The 26,389-nt window shown below is 34.0% G+C and overlaps 1 protein-coding gene and 1 non-coding gene across 5 annotated transcripts in view; one reads left to right on the plus strand and one right to left on the minus strand.

Annotated features, from left to right (window-relative positions):
- LOC120352669 overlaps window positions 1–26,389 on the minus strand; it is a 357,141-nt gene that overhangs the window by 239,654 nt on the left and 91,098 nt on the right. The gene's annotated exons all lie outside the window — the stretch shown is intronic.
- Window positions 655–726, plus strand: Trnap-ugg. Its single transcript has one exon. It is a non-coding gene; the product is annotated as a tRNA-Pro (tRNA).

The raw sequence follows: 26,389 nt of genomic DNA on the forward strand, positions 1-26,389 counted from the left end.
TCTATCATGCTCCTCCTTTTTTCCATTTCTGGTTATCTTCCTCCTATTGCTTCTCTTAAGATCCTGTTATCCTTGTTCGATCTTATTCTTTGCCATCATCGATTGTACTTTCAGCTGAAGAAAGTTGCCATTCTTGACTGAGCGGTCTGAAAGATATATTTTTGTATAATCCTTCAATAGATTAAACAATCTCTTAAGTGAAATATTGGTTTATCCACTATCATACTGTTCTAAAATGTTAATGCAAAGAACCCTCTATGTTTATTCTTCATCTTTCACTGTCTTTAACGTACCACTGATAATACTGTACATAGGCCTAGATGTACATTTAATTACCGTACTTGAGACAGACAATGTAATTATAGGAAAATAATTTATCAATAAGCTCAATAAAGCCATGATTCAATGAATTGCCTTCAAGCATACAATGACTATACAGTTACCAACGGTATGAGAAGTTTTTTCAACAGCTACTTCTACTATAATAATAATTATTATTGAAATAGAACGTTAGCGTCCTCTAGCTGTGATCGCCTCAACTCCCTGCTCAACAGCACTGTAATATTGCTTTCACTTTTAGCCTTGACGTGACGTGTTACTCTATTCAAATAACAACAATGTTAACTGAAAACACGAATGTTTCACATCCAACAAGGCCCGTTGGTCTAGGGGTATGATTCCTGCTTTGGGTGCAGGAGGTCCCGGGTTCAAATCCCGGACGGGCCCGATATATTTTTTTCTGTAGTATTCAAAGGACTATCTATCAGATTTTCAATTTTATTTCAATTTATCACTACCTATATTCTTGAATGGATCCAATTTACATATTTGAACAACTGTAGCAGATGCAGCTTCTTATTCTTAATATATGAATATCAAGAACTCGAGTTTAAGGGCCGGTTTCCAAGCTCGGGATTCAGCTAAGTTCAAAAAACAGCTAGAGTCAGAAAATTGGCCTTCCGAAACGGGGCGTAGTAGCAGTTTTTATGATAATCTTCATTCTCTCATTTCTATAATTGGAAACGATTTTCCTCAACGGAATGAAATAGTCCTAAATAATTCTAAATAGCTGATACTTTACACTATTTTCTCTCTATTTCATTTGGTGTTCAATTCTCTAGTTTTTCGTTATTTAATTTAAACGTGAACTGCGACTAGGTCCCGTTTCGGAAAGCCAATTTTCTGACTCCAGCTGTTGAAAGTCTAGAACTTAGCTAAATCCCGAGCTCGGAAACCGGCTCTTGATCATTCTAAACTCTACACCAGCTATTACTCTACTTACTCTATTACTCTTATTATTACTCTACTCCACACCACACCTCTAAACTCCACACCACACCTCTAAACTCACATGCTCCACCACATTCGAAGACACATCGGCTGAAAATGATAAGCATGTGCTCCACCTTGTTCAATGTTGAATACATAGTATTGTGATAGTTTTATTGAGTGAGTCAAACATCATAGACTTGTCTTGGAATCCTATTCTTGAAATTATCCATTTTCCAGGAATTTTCTTTCCTAAACTCTACGATAAAGGAGTTTCACTATACATTTTTTGTTTATCGCACTTTACGAAAAAAGTATATTACTTTGTATACATCACTTCACGCTTTCTTCAAAATTCTCCTACTATATTCCATGGTACATTATCATATAATTAATAATATCAATATTTGTTTTTTCTGTTGAGTCTCCTTTTCTTCATTTTTCATACACAGTTGCTTCAAACCCACTGCGTTACACCTGCGTTCCATAATTATTATTTTTCTTGATTTAATAGATCATTACACTTCGCAAACATTTCATCGTAATAAAAAAGGTAACAAATTAATAAAAATAATATAAAAATCTTGTAGTACCCTTTATCCTTTATTTTTTAAAAACTTTAAAATAGTTCAACTAATTTCGACCCTAACTTGGGTCATTTTCAAGTTAACGTTTTTAAAAAATAAAGGGTACTGCAAGATTTTTATCAATTTGTTGAAGAGTAACCCATGTGAGTGAAGTGTTTTATGAAAGGTAACACGTTATTTCACATTTTCAAAAAATGATCTATTACCATCATTTCCACTACTTTTAGTCGTTCCTGCAAAACGGCGAATATCATTTCTACCCTTTTCCAAAACGAATGAATCATCCACCCCTCCTCTTCATCACTCTCTTAAAATTGGGGTACTCAGTCCTTTGAATTCTTGTGTCATCCAGTGAATATAAAATGGTTGTCACATATTAATTTATTATCTATGATGCTTCGGTGAACTTGCTCATGTGCTATTTGCTTGTTATGGGATGATAGCCAATTGTGTGGGGAACCCAACTGGGGCGTGCAATCCCCATTGAATTCCTCGTCTATGGAAGAATCCCACTCGTGGTGCCGCCTGCAAACCTGCAAAATGAGATTCACCAAGCCCATAACTCTTGAAAAGTACGTCGTCTCACCATGTCTATCCGAGGCCTTGGCCTAAAATTATATTAAAATCGCTCCCGCGCCATGCTACCTGACTTTCTTCTTCATTGCACGGGAAGATGCTCTCACATGGGACGGAAAATATTGTTCTGACATACTTGTCTCAATAGCAGGGAAGTGGATATAATATTACTTACTTAGAAAGTTTTACAGCCCCGGAGTGGTTTTTCGTGGTTACTCACACTGACCCGAATTTTGCCTTCAATGTTCCAGGTTTTTATGTGAACAGGACGTTTATGGATGTATTATAACTTGCTTAGAGAATACGCTCACTTCCTTCTTCCCTTGCTCGCTGGGAACAATTTCGTGGTCAACATGAGAATCGAGATAACCATCACGCCAGAAATTCAACTCGCGTACAATTGTGCCTTGGTAATCTTGCTCTCAAACATCAATTTGAAAGTTCTTGAACATTACAATCAATATAATTAGTGAGAATGATTTGACAATGGAACATACAGAAAGGGAAAAAGTACAAGTTTGGAAGATAATAGTTTGAAAAGCCTCAATAATTAATTGATAGTTCGTCGATTGGAGAAAAGAATAATAAATTGATTTGTAGGCTTTCGCTGATTTTGCAAAAGTACATGAATTGAGATAGCCAATCTCATCAACAATTATTGTTAGTAGCCCATATTTCAGAATTGGAATCAGAAAATGTTATACACTTCTCAATTTAATTCTACAGTGAAAATCAAATACTTACTTGTATCGAACTATGAAATTAGTTAATTGAGGCTCTAGATATGGCACCATGTGTACTGCGCAGATAAAGTTTTCTTACCCGGAAAAACGAGATAATAGCTCTGTAAATTCAAGTACTTCTAGGTCTAAATATATTTGTGTTCACTTCAGCCACACGTCAAATCAGATTGCTGGATTTCAATTCTAATGAGAAATTACATTAAAAATAATGAGACGAACAGAATAACATTGAAAAGGAGAAGATTTATAAGGAAAGGAAATAATGGTGTGTAGAAGCAATAGAAGAGGAGAAAAGAATAATTGATGGAAGTTGGAATACAAACGTATTGAAATAGATTCTGTAACGGGATGGTTTATGGCCATCTCTAGTTTCTCGTTTGTGGATGAGATGACCATGCATGACTCAACCAATTTGCGTCCACTTTGTGTTCACTATCTACAAATAACACTAGTCGTATGGATGAATTGCTTTTGCTTGCACTTGACCCAGAGTGCGTCAAGAGAATTGCAAGTGAATTTCAGAGCAGTTGGTTGATTGTAAATTGGCTATATAGGGCCGCCATTGTGGTAGTGCTCTAGGTGGGCGGTGTGTGATGATCGAGTGAGAGAGAAGAGGTGAACTCGAGAGAGCGTGAGTGAGTGAGAAGCCGTCCAGCTTGAAACGGTGTTCACTGCACCGTGAAGTTCGAGTAGAGCACCATATCACGTGATACAAAGGAGCGAAACGGTTCAATTAGTTTATAGCTCACTCGTTCGGATCCCACTCAGACTCTGTTAGGGCGACACAGAACACGAACAGCCATTCGCCACCCAAATCGACCCTATCACAACTCTCATCACACTGAAAAAGAGAAAAGAGGTAACTCACTTTTGTACAACTCTATCCAGACGGATACTAACCCTACCAACCCAATTTCGGCTCCAAAAATTTGGGTTATTCTGTTATTCTTTGTCGGGGCACGTTTACACAAATGTCTGTGGACCATTTATATCAATAGATAGGGATTCTTAGATTATTGAGTGGAAGGCTTTGAATTGAAGCTGCATAATAATGTTAATGTAATATAACTTTTGAATTCTGACATAAAAGAACATCCAAATTCAAATGAGCCATTATAAATATAATTTAGTGACCATCACGATCTCCGATGCTGACACACTCCCTTTTCAACAACACTCATTTTGGAGCTGCAATATCTGCAATATTCATTTATAAGTTGCTTAATTCATTACAAACTCTGCTATGATAAAGCACTGCCAAGTTTCGCTTTGATTATCAACGCAGGTATTCGTTATTTACTTGTATAATGGAAATATTTTCCATTAAATGTATTCTGTTTTTTTTTTTTTTGAAATTGTTTCTACTTTCGAAATAAAGGATTGAAGAAGTATTGGTAGAACGAGGAAGAGATGGACGCCGGAACAGGCTTGAAAAGTCTAGTCCGAGACGACGATGATGATAATGGAATAGATGATTGAATAATTATTATTATTAAACGAGAATCATAATTAAATGCTTAAATGTTATTCCCATCTGTAAGGGATTGAATTGAATTCAAATCGAATTCAATAATATACTATCATACTCTGGACATGTTATACCTTTTCAATATCACCAACTAATGATTGAGGTGCCAAGTGGAATCCATTCCGAAAGACAAATGCCAGTATGAGCATTATGTTAATGTACCGACTTCCGAAAGAGAAGTGTTGCTCTGTTACAGTCAGATACAGTAATTGGGATGTAAATTGCAGGAATAAATTGTGTACCAATCAAATTCGCTTCCAATAGCTTGTTATTCAAATCGATCAATTCTATCCGTTTTTCTTTGAATTGAGCTCTGCAAAGAGAGCAGGGTTCGATACACTGATTACTTTCTAATCGATGATTTATTTAAAATTTTTGAAATGCGCCGGGTGCTGAATGATAATAAATAGTTCTTAAATTCTCTTATTTGCTATAAATATACTAATATATGAAAAAATGTTATTTATAATTGGAAATTTTTATTATAGGCGGTAGTAAGACCTCAAGAAATGCTCTCTTAGTATAGAGTATTGATAGGGAAGAAATATACCGCAACTTGTTATCAAAAGGCAATAAATCATCTATAGATCCCGCAAGTATAATGATAAGTGTATGAGCTCTACTTAGAAGCGCACTCATCCACAAATTACGGAAAACGGAAAATGATGTTGTTGTATGTTACTGTACCTATGGGATTCGATCGCTTATGTTGCAATGATCACTTAAATTTCTTCGCCTCCCAGCGGGAATGTACAGCTCAATATTTACATGGAACCTGTATTTATCGCTTCACTGCGCAGTAGTTTTCAGGCCAATATGTAACTAAATTCATAAATATCGTATCTGTCGAGAGAACAATTATTGAATTATAGACGAAATGTTTGAAAAAAATCTACATGAAGTTTTTTTCAAAGATCATTCAAAATCCTAAATTTTACAATCCACTGCAATCATGGAATGATACAATATTACTATCATTTTCATCACAACTATCTGGAACTATCAGCCTCGATTATTAGTCCAATGAAAATATAAGAAAACCAGTATATAAATTAATACTGATAATCATGATTACATATTGAGTAGCCCTACCAGAATACTTAAACGAACTTACTACTGACTCTATTTGCTCTCAACTCAAACCGATTAAGCTCTTCCGCATGGATAAATTCTCACTGGAAACAGAAGGATATTATTGCAGGAGATATTCTCAGTTTGTATGACTTCTACAACGAAAACCTAACTCAGATTTCAAATCCATTCCGAAGTTCAAGTAATCAGTAGAAGCATCCTGATCGAATGATGGGTGGATTTATTTTGCCACAAAGAACAAGAGAACAAAAAACGAGTGAGCATTGCTCAACTGTGACTAATCTGGCTCAACTCTGAAGCATTCATAAAGTTGATAGAGCTTGCAGAGGTAGAAGCGTGTTGTCGGTTGCTTGCAGACTTTATTAAATTTGCAACGACTTATATTGGATTCAGAACACATGTTGCACAGCTCCAATGTTCTACTGTGAACAATACTATGCATACACCACAAGCTCACAGTCGTCAGCAATCAGCAATACGTGAAGGTTATCTCAACTCAAGAGTTGCGTTATGAACCCGGATTGATACTACAGTTCAGTATCACGTCATAATATCAAAGATCGAAGGTTCTCATTCCAAATTTGGGAAATATTTTTCAATTTGGTATGGAAGTCTGGTCTTGTCAACCCATCCTATCATTGCATTATAATCTTTCAAATTTATTTTTGTTGGAGACTTGCAGAATTGGAACTTAGATTTGAACTATTAATGATTTACTGTTGGTAATTAATAAACACTTATAAATGGAAACTATGTTTTGATTCTCTTAAACATGATTATCGTGTAACGCATGTCCAATCAAAGAATATCTTGATTTTTTGGAAAAATAACATTAACCTTATTCGTATTTTCTTCAGTATTGCAAAATGATACTACACAAACTATTCGATCCTCTCAACTCTGATATAATTCATTTTTTGTTCCAAAATTGAATATTTTCTGGTGATTTTCAGTTTTCCAACTATCCTTGTGGGTGAGCTCAATTTCTTCTGTCCACTATTGGAAAAACTTTATTGGTATCCTACCATGAATTCGAATTACCGTGATACTTGTTTCACCATCATGTATGAAAATCTAAGCAATTTCAGATTAACAGATAATCCTAAACATTTCCCAAGCAGCCCTTGAAGATATTGATAATAATTTTCATTTTGTTCATCGATGCCTGCCGGCTGGGTCAAGTAGTGTAGTGTATAAGGGCGCGACTTCACAGTTGTGGCTCATTAATATTGAGGAGTTGGGATATCAGTAGTGGAAGCGGTTAGCTGGGTGCAGGGCAAGGAGTGAGTAGAAAGGGGAAAGGGAATCTTCCCTGTAGGGGAATTCCGGTCTCACATTAACAATTCATAACTTCCTGCACTGCCGGCCCATCTTGTTCAGTTGCTCCGTACTTCGAGATTAGTCAAGGAGGATCTTACTCCTCCGAGAAGGGATACTTATCCACGGCCAGGTCGACCTCCTGCTCTAGGATTATCAGACTTCGCTCCATTTTCTAAACGAGTGACTCGCCTTTTGCCTTTATTTGTTTGCTCGGAGTTCGGAACATCTCTGCCTGAGCTTTGAATCGGTGATATCGATTGAACTTGAAAGCTATAGCTCGGTTCATTTCTAGTCGAAAATTCATTTGAGATTGCTGTTTTTATTCTGGTGAGAATGTGATACGGAATCAAACTATCAATATTATATTCAAGCTTTATTTTTTGACATAATTATAATCATGTAGTCGTTTGATTTCGAATTCCACCTATGTACCTTGCACTCAGGAGATGCACTTGCTTTCTCCTTGCTCCATCTGAAAGCTTTATTGTGATGAAATTTCATTGGTCGGACACCTCTAATGTATCGGATAGAATAAAAAATATAGAGTTTTGATGGAAGTAATTTTTTCGCTGATGTATTAAACGAACAAGAGATCCGATCCACCAAAGAGGAACGGTCAGCTTAATCAAAACTGAACTAATAGCTTTAATACATCAACAAAAAATTACTTCCATCACAACTCTACATTTTTTATTCTCTCCGATACATTAGAGGTGTCCGACCAATGAAATCTCATCACAATAAAGCTTTCAGATGAAGCAAGGAGAAAGCAAGTGCATCTCCTGAGTGCAAAGTACATAGGTGGAATTCGAAATCAAACGACTACATGATTATTATTATGTTAAATAATAAAGCTTGAATATAATATTGATAGTTTGATTTCGTATCACATTCTCACCAGAACGAAAACAGCAATCTCAAATGAATTTTCGACTTTTTCATTAATGTGACCGAATGTTAAATTTGGGTTGTTATTTCCACTCTACACCACTGAACCAAGAAAGAATAATTGAGTGAAAATCCAAACGTTGAGAAAAATATTTGAGAATATCATATTTCAAAGTTATGTTTTTTTTAATCATAACCTCACGTATTTGATGTGATGGAGTCGAGTCCCTCCATTTGCAAAGTGAAGTAATACTCTTGTGGTGTTTTTGTTGAAGACAACATGCTTCTCCCTCATTAGAAAAAGATGATCACGTTGAACCTCATTCAGGGAATCTCATTTTCAGTTTTTGAAAGGCCTAGGCCTACACTTGATGACATCATTAAGATTGTGGCAGGACCTCCTGGTTTTAATGACTGTGGGATGTCGGTACTCCGTAAGAAAAGAAATTGCTTTTTAGTAAGTGGAAAACGCCACGAAGGTGTGGAAAGTATTCTTGGAGTAAGGCCAAAGTGACAATTAGTTCCCGCAGATCGTTGCAAACAGGAACTCAGACTACAAAGGAGGCGAGAGTATCATCGACGTAATGTTGAATCCAATGTTTGAATTCGATGAAGTTCCAGTGAATAGAATCTCTAGAGTTTGCTTTTCATTTGAGTGAGAAATTTAATATGAAATTCCATTCAAAACTGGATAGTATTCCCCAAGGGGTGAGTAAATATCTTTATGCTTCATACTCATTGCTATCCTGGAACTGATGAGTATTTGAGTGCTTGAAGAAAAGCAAGACTGGAAAAAACAAATTCTATAGTGCTCTCATCGCATTAGTGTGCTGCATTGCATTTTTCATATTCAATATTTTCTTTCGACGTTCATAAAATCAATCCGTCAAATACCAATCACTTTTCATGCCGAGTGAATTATGGGCAATTCATTTCTTTAATTCAATTCAAGCGATTGATTTTGAGTTTTTTGAGGTGATTCAGAGTGGAGAGCCCTAAAATCAAATCATCTTGAAGAAAAAACATTCAGATAGAACAATTCAATCCCTACTGTATTATTAAATACTTTCAAAATACAATTGTGTATTTTATCAAGGTTTTTTATTAGTCATTTTTCAATGGACGTAGCCTACTCCAAAAGTAGTATTCATAAGTCTACATTAATTAATTAATACGTAGTCTAGTTGAATAAATTTACATATCATATAAAATAGAGTTCTAAATAAGTTATATTGTGATAATAATGCTCTCAGATCTATGACTAGTTCTATTTGGAGAAAATTGGAAGATCAAGTACAGTCTAAAGAATGATGGATTATTTATGCTATTAGTTCGTTCATTAGTTCATGAATTGTTTACCAAATAAGACGGTATTCTGTTCTACATTATTGCTTTTGCTTATGCTCTCAACTTTAATCTAACATAGTTCAGGTTGATTTGAAGGAGATCATGTCGATCATTTCGTATTATATTTTTCTCTTTGAGTTTTGATACATCCAAAATAACTTCCCCATTCAAAAGTCTATGATCACAGATTAAGAACAAAATCAACATGAGTTATTCTTCTCTTTCAATCTGTGCTGTGATATTTGAAATGCTTCCTGATTATCTCAACTCAGATCCAAGAATATCTTAGCCCAACACTATCTTTCCTCAACTCGCAGACATATATTATTGTAGATTCATAAGAGTCTGTACATCGTTATACTATCCACAGTTCACAAAACCCCATGTACACGTTTCATGTACAACCGTGTATTATCCCAGAGGGCCAATCCACTTTACTCGGTGGTTCTCTAGTAATAATTGTATTAGTGAGATCCTGCCCTTGCCTTCAACAAGCTGTGCATATCCCTAACAGATCTTGGCAATCACGAAATTAATTTGAGCTTTGTTTGCTTTAGCTGGAAACAATTCTACTGAGCTGTTTCTGAGCAGACCTTTTCAAACGCACACATTACTAGTAACCTCACATCTCACCAAGGGCCAACCTTCATCTCTCTCCATTGTAATACAATACTTTTGCAATATCAGGTAGATTGACTTAGAAAGGGGCTGATGAAGATAAGAAAAAGGATTCGAGAGTAGAGAAGAGAGAGATTAACAGTAATAGAGCTATTGTATGATTGTATGATTGTTAAAGAGTATGTGTGGAGGTGGAACAGAGAAAAAAGTTCAAAGAGAAAAGAGCAAGACAGTAGATAAATTGATCGGGTTAGAGTGGAGGCCAGAGAGGAAGAGTGTGGAGGGAACGAGAATGTGATGGAGAAGATGTTATTTGCAGACAGAAAAAAGAGTGAGTACGATGAGCTGAACATGAAGGGCGATTTTTAATTGAATTAACAGAGTACATATAATATTATTGTGAATGAAATGATAGAATGTGTGAGAGAGAAAGAGTGATATGTAGAGGAAGATTGAGAGAGTTGAAGATTTGAAGAAGAAAACAAATGGAGAGATGATTTGATTAGAGTGAATTCAGATTACATGTGAGATTTTTGTGCAATTTTCGTTTTTAACATGATACAGAAATAGAACAAATTACAAAAAGAGGCAGAAAAAGAAAAAGATGAAAAGATAGGTAATGGAACAGTAGAAGAGTGATATTATAGTGTGATGATGTGAGAGAATAGGTGGTAGAGAGATGAAGAGAGGAGCTAAGGTGAATGAGAGAGTATCTGTGATATAGATGATCCTCAGATCAAGATGAACCCTTGTGAGAAGAAATCGTGTACACTGTTCACTGCGCCACAATGAGATGTAATGAACGCTCCTGTACATTTTGTGTCAGGTTATTAGTAAACAAATCACACAGTTTGAGGTGTCTGTCATACTGTCATTTCCAGTAGCTTATTGTTGGTACTAATTTAATTACTATACGATTAGTTGCTAGTACGATAAACAACGTACTTCATTTTCCTTCTGTTTATAACTAGAAGTAAGATGAACTGCCGTGTGAATCAGTGTATTTGACGTATTGGCTCATCGTCAACCCCATTTTTCATCCATATTCTGCTTGCTGCATGAGGGTGTAATGTTGGAAGAATTCAGTGAATGTTCTTAAACTTCGCCCGAAAAGAATAATGTGATCTTATAACTATAACATTCCATGATGTTTTTTTTAGTTCTTATAATATGTTATCTTGGTTGCTGAACGTATAATTCTAGTAACCAAACCTGATGTAGTGTTTAATTGTAAGTTAATTCGGAATTGGGATGAAACTGACCAAACAACACAAAAAACCCCCTACGGAACAGCAAGAAAAAGTACGCCTTCCAATACAAAAACAAACTGAAGATTTTCTCTTTCTTGAAAACTACGTAAAGAGTACAGTACCTTGCTTGAACAGTTGTTTTGAGGATTATGAATAACATGAATTCTTATCATTACAATACATTGATAATTTTCATATGATTGCACTTTTGACAACCCATCAGTATTCATTCAATTGAGTGGAGTCCACTTCCTGACTATGAGTGGAGTCAGTGAAGTCAAATCCACTGACTGGCGTTTCCACAATGCTCAATGTAAAAGAATAATTGATTTGAGAGCACGGTTCAATGGAGTTCATGAGCTTTCAACTCGTGAATATTCATGACTCCACATTTATTCACTTTTTTCAGTTCTGCTTGACCCAGAAACATGCAATAATGTTCAGGTTCAGTTGAGATAAAAAAATAGTGGTTGCTCAGCACTGTTCAGAAATATGACTCCACTTTTCAGCGAATACGAGGTGTTTTTTAATGTATTTACTCTTCTCTCATGTAAGAGAACGAAATTATTTATGAGAGGAAATTGGATGCCAGCAGAAGAGATATTAGGTGATTATGAATTCAGGAGACTCCCCAAACCACTCCAAGCAGTACAAGTTCATATCTCTACTTAGAGTCTTTTGGACTAAGATTATTTGTTTGTATGTATCTAGAACTACAACAGATCACCTACAGCAGAAATACATAAACCACGAAAATAAAACGAGTGTGAGGAAAATGAGTACAAAAGACAAATTAGAATCCAAATACAAGTGTTTCCAATCGAAAAAGATCCAATAAACATAATATTATCATCCTACTACGTCCTTCTGGTATTTAATCTAGGACCTGATGTAGTTTAAGGATCGAATCATTTCTAGAATTATTCCCCATAGGAGATAGGAAATGGTCGTAATCAAATTCACTCTCATTTTTCCGTTCTGTTTCATACATACTATTGTAGAGGGGAAAATACAGTTAGTATAATCCATTCACTACGTTAAAGTTACCAACATTATTCGCATATGATACTAGCATGCTGATGAACTGCTCATCAATAACCAGTAGCATTGATATTGATCATAAATTAATACTTGGGCCGTTAGCACAGTCAAAGCTTAAACGAAATTAAATCAGCTGGTGGCTTAGACTCAGATTGAAACACATTGTAACAAACGAGATTTGATATGGATTTAATCCAGTTTGAGATGAAATTTAGTTTAAAATGTGACTCTGCAAACGGCACTAAGCTTCTAGTTCCATCTCCCATAGAATCAGCTTCTATGTAGATTCTCCATATCTATTAAAAATTCTTTTACTATCAGGAGTATAGGTGATTATATTCCATAAACATGATTCACAGGTCCTTTACGCCTTTCCACTTAATTTCATTTGCAACGAGCGTAATTCTAATTAAAAAAGCAAGAAGTGCAGAAGTCACGTACGTTTTTCCATTGCAAGAGGTGCTTGCAAACTTGCCTTGAAAGGTACAAGTCGCCTCTTACAGAACAAAGCACCTCAAGGATTTAGAAAAATGAGACGTCGGGAAACTCAGGATACGAAGTTTTCCGCAGTAGTTCATGCCGTTCCTCTCCCTAGAGATACAAAGTCTGTAGTGTGATTCACTTGGATCTGTCAGCGTTGGATGAATAGGAAGCATTGATGTTGTTTATATGGAATACAAAACCATAGCTACATTCGATGCATCTCTTGCATCTTTGAAACCTCTTACTGTAAATGCTGAGCAGCTCTGAAAAATGGCATCTCTGATAATGCTCAAAGAAATTGTTTTGATCACGACAGATATTTATCATTGTTTGCACTTATTCTTAACAGCCAATATTAGTTACTTCCATTTCAAATTTAGACGAATAAAAAATGAAAACATTTCAGCGAGTAAACAACCTTGAAAGCCAACTTCTAAAACTCAATCTCAATTAAATTGAAGCGTAATATACTCTGAATTATTTAATAATAATAATATATTTATTTCCACAAGAAAAGAACAAAATAAACAAACAACTTGTGGAAGTGTAAGAAAATAACCAACTACTTATTAATACTAAAATAATGATAATGACACATAACAATGAAGTATAATACATAGAGGAAATTCATCACTTGAATATTAAAAAATAAATAATAATACTGAAAAATCTCCTTACTTGCCTACACTATACAGCTATAAATGAAAAATATGTGGAAATAGTCAATCATGCAAGTGATAAAATCACGTCCGCATAATGGAGAGCAGTTAGAGAGCAATGCAGTTAGACAGTATTTAAATCTAGCTCTGACATAATTATGTTCAGTGATAATAATATGGTTGAATTCAGGATAATTTCATATTCACTAATTGAGTTAAACTTGATAGAAATATGGTTGAGTAAGCATGAATTTCTACAATTTATTCATAATATCGGGGCGGCACCGAGCTTCGCTCTGGAGTCCAAAATCATGGAAGCATTTCATGTTTATTTATTGATACACAGAACACAATATACTATCCATATGATTGGGGAAGGACCAACAGGCACAACCCAAAACTGTATCTTTCCCGAGTTTTGATTTATACACTATAGAAAAAATTTGAAGAAAATCGTTGAAGCCGTTTTCAAGAAAACCGTGAAAAACATGGTTTTTTAGTTATTATCCGCCATTTTTCTCAAGAATATTACGGAGCTCCTGGAATTTTCCCAGAAATGAGACTCATGTCAGTTAATAGGGCTTATAAATAGCTATCCATGGTATAAATTTGAAGAAAATCGTTAGAGCCATTTTCGAGAAAAAAGTGAAAAACATGGTTTTTTAGTAATTATCTGTCATTTTTTCCGCCATCTTGAATTGAATTTTATTGAATTTCTTATTGTCGAATCCTTATGGTATAAGGACCTTGAGTTTAAAATTTTTCATTAGAGGATTGACCTTGAGAGGTTGTGAATGAAAGTACTACATAATTTCGCTCCTGGGTTTTGGAAGATTTTATGTTATAAATAGTCACGGATAAGTACAAATTTTGTGTTTACTTCATTATTAATTGTTTCTTGATCACGTTTTATCATTTTGTTCTGGATTTTAATTCTTAATTCTATTTTAAAAAGCCAAACACCGTTTAGAGGTTAGTTTGAGGTTAGGTTTTCGAGATTTAAAAATAAACATAGATAGTTTACTTGACTAAAATTATAACCAAATTAAAATCCTATCATTTATAAATCATTTATTATTATTGCAAGTAATATAATTTCTTAGATAGGAAGATGAGCTCAAGTAAAACACCGAAGGTTAATAATAGAAATGTAAACATTGCGGGAGTACTTACGCGTTCCCAAAACCAAAATTCAAAAACGCCAAAACCAAAAACCCCAGTTCTTCAAACTACTTTAGCCGAAAAAGTTGCTCAACTACAAAGTAGCCACACTAATTTAAAAAACCAATTAGAAGTAACTTTAAAAACGTCTGAGGAAGAAAGGTTAGGGATGGTAGAAGAAATTAAATCTTTGGAACTGATTATAAAATTACAAGATGAAGACCATAAAAAGAAATACTAAATCTAAAAAATCAATGTAGTCTAATGTCGGAGGAAATAAAGAAACTAAAATCTAAATTTGATAATACTAAATGTATGATAGAACCTCCGTCCAAATGCAAAAAATAGAATCTAACCTAAATGATGGGAAATGCTCTGAAAATGGTCGAAATAAAACGTACAGTGAGGTTTTGAAGACAGCAACCAAAAATATAGCTGAGGGAAATAAAGATAGGAAAGGGAGAGTTCTGCTACTGACGTCCAGTCATGGACGTGATTGCAGTGATCTCCTTGATAAAAGATTAAAAAATAAATTTGATGTCCAATGTTTTTTCAAGCCAAGTGCATCAATTAATGCAGTTGTAGAGTCAGCTAGGGAACAAACTAAAGACTTTGATGAAAATGACTATCTAATTGTACTGGGTGGCTCAAATAATATAAATGAACCTAACTTGAATCATCTTCCTCAAGTAACAGAAAAAATCAAGGAAATTGTGCCACTCAGCAAAAAAACAAACTTAATAATAAGTACTATTCCTAATAGGTTTGATAGGCCAGAATTAAATGAAGCAATCAATTCGACAAACAAATCAATCCATAATACAATCAACAGCCTAAAAAATAAGAATTCTAAACAACTGGGGATTTGTTTTCTAAATGAAAGGCTGAAAAGACATAACTTCACTAATCATGGGTTGCATCTAAATCGATCTGGCAAAGTAATCTTTTGTAATAGATTGGCAGAGCTGATTGAAAGCCGTTTGCAATCCTCTGATTTAAAAACAGTCAAAAAAACAAATAACGATTTTTTAGTAAATTGGCTCAAAACAGGGAAAGGGAAATAGCTACAAATGCTAGAGATAGAGTAGCACAAGATGGTAAGGTTTTTAGTATTTATCATCAAAATATTCAGTATCTACGCAACAAAATTGACAGATTAGAAGTATTTCTTAAACAGGAGGATCCTGACATTGTTATTTTCACAGAGCATGGCTTAAAAATAAAGGATATAAATCAAGTTAGGATTCCAGGCTATTCACTGAGATCAGAATTTTGTAGAATAGCTCATAGAAGTGGTGGTGTATGTATATTCACTAGCAATGCTAAACATACCCAAACTTATGAACTGGATTTTGTTAAGAGATTTTCTGTTGAGATGGATTTAGAGGTGACGGGACTAAGGTTAAAAATTGATGATCGATTTGAGGTAGTAGTGTTAGGTATCTATAGGTCACCAAATGGAGACTGGCTAAAATTTTGTGAGCTGCTCCATACACTTTTGGAAATTACAACCGCTCGTTTCACAAATGTTATAGTAGTAGGAGATTTCAATACCGATTTTGCCAGGCAGGATAAAATGACAGAGGATATTAGAGATATTATTAATATGAATAATTTAGAAATTAAGGTCCACAAATATACAAGAGTAACTCGAACTTCACAGACAATTATTGATAATATCCTCACAAATATAGAAGGTTGTAATGTCAGGTTAGGTAGCTCAGATCTATTAGATCATAACTATCAAATTTTAGATGTTAAGTTGCAGGGCCAGAATCCAAGCAGAAAAAAAAAACTTTTATGAAAGAAATTTAGCAATATGAGCTAGGAAATATAAATTGTTTGAAGCAGAAACTGCTTCAAGAAAATTGGAGTAGTGTTTATAACAGTTGTAACCTAAATTACAAATATAAGCAATTCATTGATACTCTAAGATTTCACATTAGTGTATGCTGTCCGATAAAAAAAGTCAAAGTGAAAAGTAAATTAAACAAAGTAGATGAATGGATAACTGAAGATATCCCTTACTCAAAGAAATATTGTTAGGGAAGCTCATGAGGAATTTAAATTAGTGAGGGATGTTCCGAGTGAGGTCAAATACAAATGTCTAAAGAAAAATTATGCAAAAGAAGTGAGGAAAGCTAAGTGTAAGAAAACAGCTGAAATATTAACAACTAGTACCAATTTTAACTCTGCTGTTTGGGAGGTAATTAATAGAAATAGGAGAGCAGCTCAAAAGGATACAGTTACTAATGTCCCTAGGATAATCGATGAACATGGAAATTATATGGATGATAGTATAGACATTTGTAACTTTTTCAATAAATATTATCAACAGGTTGCATATAATCTCCAAAAGTCACTGAACACTAATACTTATAATACAACTACATTAAATGCTGAGCCAATTGAAAAAGTATTTCAATTTCATCCATTATCAAGAGATGAGTTGTCAAGAATAATAAAAAATTTGAATAACAAAAAAACAGTAGGTTTGGATGGGGTCTCAAGCAAAATTTTAAAAGAATGTGAAAATGAATTACTGGACCCTTTATTGCATCTCCTTAATACTTCACTAGAGCAGGGTATTTTCCCTGATGATCTGAAACAAGGAAAAATTTTGCCAATTTTCAAGAGCGGTGATTCTGAAAGAGTTGAAAATTATAGAACCATTAGTATTCTAAATGTAATAAGTAAAATTTTTGAAAAAGTAGTTTTAAATAGGTTATTGATGCACCTGGAAGAAATTAATTTCATATGTGATGAACAGCATGGGTTCCAGAAAGGGAAATCTACTAAGACTGCAATAGTATCCCTTGTTGAAAGACTAATAGATATAATAGATTCAGGTGAGAAGGCAGCCGCAATATTTCTTGATTTATCCAAAGCTTTTGATTGTGTGAACCATAGAATATTATTGGAAATACTAAAAACTGTAGGTGTGAATGGTATAGAACTAAAATGGTTTGAATCATATCTCATAGGTAGAAACCAGTGTGTTGAGCTTACCAGGTGGATGGGAATGAAATAGTAAAAATTAAATCTCAAAAACTGGAGGTCCAGGCTGGAGTACCTCAAGGCTCAATTCTGGGTCCCTTACTGTTTCTGTTGTATGTGAACCAATTACCAAAAGAGTTAAAAGATCACAGAGCTCTGTTGTTTGCTGATGACACATCGCTTATCTTCAACAATTATTTATTAGATAGTCTAGAAATAAATGCTTTTACTGGAGTACAGTCAATTGTCCAATTCTTAAAGCAAAGGCAATTAACAATAAATAGTAAGAAATGTCAATTCCTACAATTCAAAAGTAAATATAATTCAGTAGAGGATAGAGAAATAAATGTGTTTGTAGAGGAAAATGAATTAGACCAAGAAGAGAAAGTAGCATTCTTGGGAATTTTATTGGACAGGAAATTAACATGGCATCCTTACATTGAGAGGATATGTAATAAGATATCATCTGGGGTATTTGTCCTGCGGCAGCTTGCTAGGCTGAATGATAAAAACTACTGTTAACTGCTTACCATGGACTTATACTATCTCATATTAGGTATGCTATTTTAGTATGGGGTAATTCATCTCAACAAAATATGGACAGAGTGTTTAAGATTCAAAAGAAGGCACTCAGATGTATAGAGAAAGTGAATAGGCTAGACTCTTGAAGGCCTTTATTTAAAAAGCTTGGTCTATTAACTGTGCCATCTTTGTATGTATATGAAGTTGTAATGCATGTGAAAAAGAGTGGTGTGATCCAGAATTCAGATGTTCATGAGTATAATCCGCGAAACAGAGCAGATTATCATATAATGGGTCACAATAGTAGGTTATTTGAACAAAAACCAGATTATATTGGTAGGAAATTTTATAACAAGCTACCTCATATCTTGAAAAGTAATGATGATTTGAAGATTTTCAAAAAACAAATGAAAAAATATTTGGTTGATAAAGCTTTTTATAGTGTACAAGAATTCCTTTCAAACCTAAACTAGGTTGAACTACTTAGTGTTAGAATTATTATGTAATAACATGACTTGTCTTATACTCCATGACTGGAGTCTTTAGGACGTAATCTTAAAAAAAAAAAAAAAAAAAAAAAAAAAAAAAAAATTTAAAGGCAATCGGTTAATTAGGAATAGAGTTATCGTGTTCACAGACATACACACATACACACACACACACACCACACACACACACAACACACACACACACACATACACACACACAGACCAACACCCGAAAATCATGTTTTTGGACTCAGGGGACCTTGAAACGTATAGAAAACTTGAAATTAGGGTACCTTAATTGTTTTTGAAAAGCAATACTTTCCTTACCTATGGTAATAGGGCAAGGAAAGTAGAAAAAGTAGGCTATGTTCCATATGCTTTTGAATTTGAGTTCAATTTTCAGTCAAAACATTTAAAAACAAAAAAAATCGAATTAAGATTGTTTACAAAACAAATAATTGAATAACAAAATAACACTCACTAATCACTTAAAACTGTAAAACATTTACTAACTTTGAAAATTTGTATTACTACAATTATAAAAATTATATTAAAAATATTTTATTAAAAATTATATTAACTACAATATGTGTTAATATAAATAATGAAAAAATTATTAATCTTGAACAAAATCATATCGTAGGTCATGTCAACAAATCATATGTTGATAATTTCGATTGACTTCTTGCAACATGCTCAATAATTGTTCATACTCATTGTAGCATGTTGTTGTATAAAGCTAAATGTTGAGTTGCGGATAATAAACAAAAAATAATCTACGGTTGAATATTATAAAATTATTGTTGATTAAATGATTAAAACACTTTGAACACTGAATACCCTTCGAAGACTCAACACTCACTATACATTTTTAATTTTTAAAACTTTACTATTCACAATTTGAAGTTATTCAACACTTACTAAACACTTTGAATACCGGTACTAAAAAAAACTAATTTGAATCTCTATTACATCTCAAATAATGAATTATAGAATGATAATTGATCAATTATAAAACTCCCAAATATCATAGAGCCCGTGAGATTATTTTGTAAACAGACTTTACTCAACTACAACTAAATACTAAAATCTGATTACAGAATATCAGTGACATCTCAGTTGAGACTCCATCAACTATCGGCGCCATTTTACCTAGAATTTCATAAAGGCGCAGGTCCGGTATATAGAGGGTCCTGGTCTTTCTTTGTCATTATAGCTATGGTTTTCATTATTGGCTATGATTGATTAAAGTACCTTCTGCTGTACTAACTTTGTTCCACCGCTGAGCTGAACTAGAATAATACTGACCTATATTTATTCATTTATTCAGTAAATAGTTCAATCAGTGTAGTATCTCAACTTTGGGCGTCTCCAGTTCCAAGGTTTTTTTCTTTACTGGTTTTGTGGGAGATGTAACCCTGTCAAAAGTTCTGACTTTGCCAATATAGTGACTATCGACTACTAGAATCCAGATACGATAGAATTATCAACAAAAGTTACAGGCGAAACGAAATTCTTCAAAAAACATACTTGGCACCACAGCAGTATAGCTTAGCTTAAAGACTACTTGATCTCATTTGGACTTTTTCTTTGAATGATTTGATGATTACCTAGTATCATGGAAAAATATAATCTATAAATTAACGAACCTCTTCTTTATCCTCTTCGGTACTATGAGTACCTGAGCTCATTCCCTCTTGAACTGAATTTTTGAAGGTGAATTTTTGCATTCTAGACTCTAGTTTTCAATTCACTGACTTTTCAACGCAACAAAATATTCCTATTATTTTTTTCCATTGAATAGATGTTACAACTGTTCAACTCTGTCACAAATGTTGTGTTGAATGTAGGTAGCGTAGGCCTACAGTAAGCGAACGTAAGTATCAAATATATACACAGAGTTATAGGAATTTCGCAGTACCAGCACAATTAATTTGGAAATTTTTGCAATAATTTATAGTCAGATTGCAAACTACAATAAAAATTATTGTGTTGATTTTTGTTTTGATGAATGCCAACTCGTATCGCGTCAACATCATTCTAGTTCACTCTGACGTTGTTGTCATGAGATGCTGAATTATTCTGTTTACGATTTCGCCAGTGCATATTTGAATATAATGCTGAGCACAGTACAATGTAAACAAAACATTCCTCCGCCAACGCATAACTCCCTAATTAGGACGACCGTCCTATCAGAATTGATTTTCGATCCATTGTTTGTTTGTATGGCTTTTCCCGATGTCAATATTGACAGCCTTTATTAACAAACATTTATGGACCTCTTCACACGTTGCCAAACCCCAATTTTGTTGGATGCTGTTAAGTAATCTGGAAAGGATTTGCATCACGTGGAACGGCCTATTTGGGTTGAGTACTTCAATAGCACTCGTGGAAGTGCTTGAGCTTCCAGACACTTCTGAAAGTAAACATAGGAGAGTGTTTTCTTTTCAAAGCCAAAATTGAACTTCAAACAATCTTTTGTGGAATCGAATCGATTCGACGAATTTTTAAAACAATTTCTCTCTTGAAGCCCACATGAATTTCAGGTGTGTGCGTGATAATAGGAATGATGAAAGATACTGGGATTGTTAAAAAACCATTAGTATTTTGAGGGCATCAATGTTACTATCATATTTATCATTGATTCAAAATATTGCAGTTTGCAGTTGCATAGAGTGTTTATAGAAAAGAATGAATTACGAAAAACTCTCTACATCAAATGTTGATTGAAACGATATTGACAACATTCTTTTATCGAATCTATAATTAAAATCTCGTCTGTAATGCAAAAATTATAACAAATATACCTCCTACGCTCCAAAACTTTCAGGAGACAAAAATGTTCAATATTCTGCTCACATAATAATAACTGAGTTATTCTCTGCCTTCAAGTTCTATTCAACCTGATCTACAATAAATCAATTTTGCACCATTCCATTGATGGAGCAATGGGAGTGAAAATTTGAGTAGCTGCTAACTCCCATCCATGATGCTTTCGATGTTTTTCCATTTTCATTCAATTTCCAGGCGTCCAAAGAGCTTAATGGAGATTCATTCCGAGGGTCTATATTCCCCCCGAGACAAACACTGAATAAATTTACTCGGTGATAGGGAATTGAAATCCATGAACTTTCGCGATTCATTTCTCGAGCCTCATAGTCACTCCCACCTGATATGAATTGATACACATTAAAAAAGCTGATCACTTGCAAAACTTATTATTAAACTAGCTTGCCCGGCGAACTTCGTACCGCCAAATTGTTTCTTTTTTCTTTTTTCAACAATAATACAGAAAATTTCCATACAGTTGAATAACGTCAGGAAGATTTACAGTCAAAAACTTTATAAAAGATAATTCGCACGGCAAGTTATTATGTAAATCATACATTAAAATTACATTGTCATACATAAATACCATTGAAACACACTACATTCCATTTAAAAACTCGTCAATACTATAGTAACTCTTATCAACTAAGAACCTATATGAGTCTGTTTCAAAGGAATGCGTCCTAGGATTTAAATGAGTTGGCAGCCTATTCAATAATTTCACACCAATATAACTGGGCTTTTTCTTATAAAGAGAAAGTCTATGATACTGAACACTGATATTATTTCTATGCCTGGTATTATGATGGTGTACATCTGAATTTGTTGTAAAGCTGTTTATATTTTTACCACTAACATAATCACTTTATAAATGAAAATACAAGGAACTGTGAGAACTGAAAGACTTCTGAATTCATCTCGGCAAGTGTGGTTAAAGCCTAAACCTGCTAGGTATCTTATTGCCCTTTTCTGCAAAATAAATATTTTATTCATGTTCTGCAAAGTTGTAGCTCCCCAAAATTTATTGCCATGAGAAATGTGTGAATAAATCAATGCAAAATATAGGACTCTTCCCGTGTCTGGGTGTACATAGCGTATGATGTTTCACAGGACAAATAAATTAGTACTTATATGGCTGGCAAGTTTTTCAATATGAGCATCCCAAGAAAGGCCTCTGTCAATTACTAGACCTAGAAGATTTGCTTCTTTGACATGTTCTACCTTTGAGTCTCCAATATTAATGACCGGTTCAAAGAAATTATTTTTAAAACCAAATTGCATAAATTTACTCTTATTTGGATTGACTGACAAAAACGACTCGTTATAATATTGAACAATGAGGTTTGTAAGAGTGTTGGCATTTATTTCAAGTTCATTGAGGCTCTTATCATCAAACATCAGGGTTGTATCGTCGGCATACAGAGTAACATTAACACCTACTGGGACAGATGATTGCAGATCATTGGTGTACAACACAAAAAGCGAAGGTCCCAGAATAGATCCTTGTGGTACACCTCTTGTGACCCTGAGAGGCATTGAAACAGCTACCTGGGTATCAGAATTTATTGTAACATATTGATAGCGGTTGGACAAGTAAGACTTGATCGAATTACCCACAACACCTCTTATTCCGACGTTTGAAATCCTACTGATAAGGGATTTGATATCAACACTATCAAATGCTTTAGATAAGTCCAATAGCACCCCGATTACGTAATCTCCTTTATCAGCCTTATCTATGATACCTTCAATGAACAATACAGCAGCAGATATAGTAGATTTCCCCCTCACAAAGCCATTCTGGCAGGAAGATATTAAATCAAATTTCTCCAGATAGTTCATAACCCTGTTATATATCAATTCCTCAAAAATCTTAGAAAAAGCTGACAAAATGGAAATAGGTCTGTAATTATTAATATCATTTCTGACACCATTTTTGAATAGTGGTTTAACTTCGGCTATTTTGAGTAAATCCGGAAAGATGCCTGTTTGAAGAGTGTTATTAATTATGAAAACTAGAGGTTCGACTATTTGATTGCAACATGCTTCAACTATGCTGTTTGGAATATTATCAAACCCTACACTACTTTTGGTTCTGATACTTTTTATTATATTAAGTATTTCATTATTATCTGTTGGAAAAAGGTAGACACAGTTTTCACGGTGAATCTTCCTAGAAAAAGAAGCATTCTTACTTGAGTTTAATATATTCGAAGTTGGTGCCATTGAAATAAAAAAATTATTAAAAGCGTTAGCAATTTCTTTAGGATCTGTAGAGATTTCTCCATTTTGCTCTAGCTCTATATTCGGTTGCAGTTTTTTTCTTTTGCCTCTGAGTTCATTTATTATTTCCCAGCTTTTTTTAGATTTATTTGGTGCACTTAAAATTAAATTACTAATAAATTGTTTTTTGGCTTGTATAACCTCACTGTCATAATTTTGTTGAATTCGTTTTATCAGCTCCCTATCAACTATTTCTCCATTATCTATTTTGATCTTAACTAATTTTAATATGTTTCTAATCTGAATAATTTCTTCCGTAATCCAATATCCTTTCATTTTCCTTTTATTTTGCTTCCTTCTATACGATTGTTTTAAAGTACAGTTCACATTCATATGATTATTAAAAATTTCATGAAACTGCTTGAATTGTGTGTTCACATCTGATTTTTCATAAACAGACAACCAAGACTCCATACTCAATGAACTTATCATATTACTAATATTCTTCTGAGAGCAGCTGTACACAGGAGCGTTAAACGGTATCCGACTTGCTTTAAATCTACCAGAAACATGAGCTAATTGTAGATAGAAAAACTGTGCAGTATGGTCCGACAACAAAGTGTGTACTACTTGCGCAACATATGATTCACAATTAATATTTGTTATTATGTTGTCGATGGCTGTCCTACTATATCTTGTAATTCTTGTTGGATCTTTAACACTGCAGTGTAAATCATACTGATGTAGAACATTAATTAACTTTCTACGATTGGGAGAATTATTCAAAATATCTATGTTATAATCACCGGCAACAATAATCCTATCAGAAACATTTTTTAAAATGCTATCAAACAGTATTTCAAGCCGCTCAAAAAATACATTTGTGTCTCCACTTGGAGATCTATACAGGCCCACAACAACATAACAATCCTTACCTATATAAAACTTGAAACCACACACTTCAATATTTCTAGTGCTACATAAATCACCTATATTCAGTTTGCTGAACTTAGAGGAAGTAATGTCTAAAAACCTACGACTTACAAAATAGCTACGCCTTCTTTTCTCAGATCATCCCTACAAAAACTACAGACCAGATGCATATCACTAACTAGCAAGAACCCGTGCTTCGCAAGGATCTATTTTAAAACTTGACGTAGGGGGGGCTAATAATAATTATTTATTAATCCATTCTACAGACATATGTTTTCGAAATTTTCGGCCGAACGGCTACTGAAGAACGAAAAGATGATCATGATTCAAGATCATATTGTGATAATATGATTCAGCATCTAAAGTTACCAGCTGTAATAAACATATCACCTTGTGATAAATTATTGTGTAATGGTATTAAAACGGTAGTTTGGAGTTGAAGTGTAGTTGATTGGTACCAGCTGTTGATAATGGTTCCTTAGAAGACCTATACATATAATTATCATTCCCCTATCATTGAGAAACTGGAAAATGTTGAAAAAAATTATTCACCTAATGAAAGAGAGTATATATATATTGTATAGTATATATGTAGAATTAAAGAATGAAAGAGAAAAAATATATATATATATATTGTATAGTGTATATATATAGAATTCATATTGCATTCATTAATTACTGAAGAATGGAAAAATAATTTACAATTTTTTGAATTTAGCTTAGCTTATATTCATCCTAAAATGGAAAGAATATGGAATTCTGTGTGATTCATCATACTTCGCCTATTTCCTGGACCATAATATATCAACAATCTACAGCTATGAAAACATTGAATATTTTTCTTTGAAACACCGATATAACCTTTTTTTTAATTGAAAACTTTACTGATAGATATTACTACAAATTGATTGAGAAGAATAATATGTTTTTGAAATAATGAATGCTGCATGACTAAGCACATAGGAAGTCCGTATTGAGATGTAAATGAACATGTTGATTGTCAGACAAATTTCATGATTCACCAAATAAAGTCAAGTGTAACATGAGATACATTGGCGGTACGAAGTTCGCTGGGTAAGCTAGTTGTAAATTAAGCTTTATTATTAATAGACAACGCTGAAAAAGACAGGCTCAATCACCAGGAATACTATAAATCTATGAGGGACCAGTAAGCCATTAATTTTGAACAGTTCAATTACTTCCATTATGGACACTGGATACATTATGGACAATCAATACGTATGAAATTTATTAGCTACCGTACAGAATAAAAAATTTTTGACTGCAGTGACCCCGACTACTGTATTATGAATAACCATTCGGATCAAATATAAGGAATTACTCGCATCTCTCATCAACTCGTAATTTTTATTCACAAAATATATATATATCAACTCGTAATTTTTATTCACAAAATATATATATATTAAGTTATATTTAATAAACTCACGGCTAGTACTCAAGTTTTTCTTTTTCTGGCCGTGCTACAAATAAATGTTGTTATACGAAGAAGAAGAAGAAGAAGAAGAAGAAGAAGAAGAGAAGAAGAAGAGAAGAAGAAGAAGAAGAAGAAGTTCATTTTGTTTTCAGTCAAAATGGGTTTAGAATAAAATACATGGGCGGTTATGGAGCAGCACACACTCTTGTCTACAATTTATCGACGGCTGTTGGATGACGCAATGATTACAACAGCTGATTTTTATTTCTGTTTGTGGCCAGCTCACAAATCTTCTCCCATAAAGCAGGGAACCCACTATACCCGTCCGTCACCGGCCACGACCGTGTCCGTCAGTCACCGTCGGCCACCATTGCTGTTTGGGGCATTCTTGCCGGAT

This window comes from Nilaparvata lugens, chromosome 8, assembly GCF_014356525.2.
Source record: "Nilaparvata lugens isolate BPH chromosome 8, ASM1435652v1, whole genome shotgun sequence".
Taxonomy (NCBI): Eukaryota; Metazoa; Arthropoda; class Insecta; order Hemiptera; family Delphacidae; genus Nilaparvata; species Nilaparvata lugens.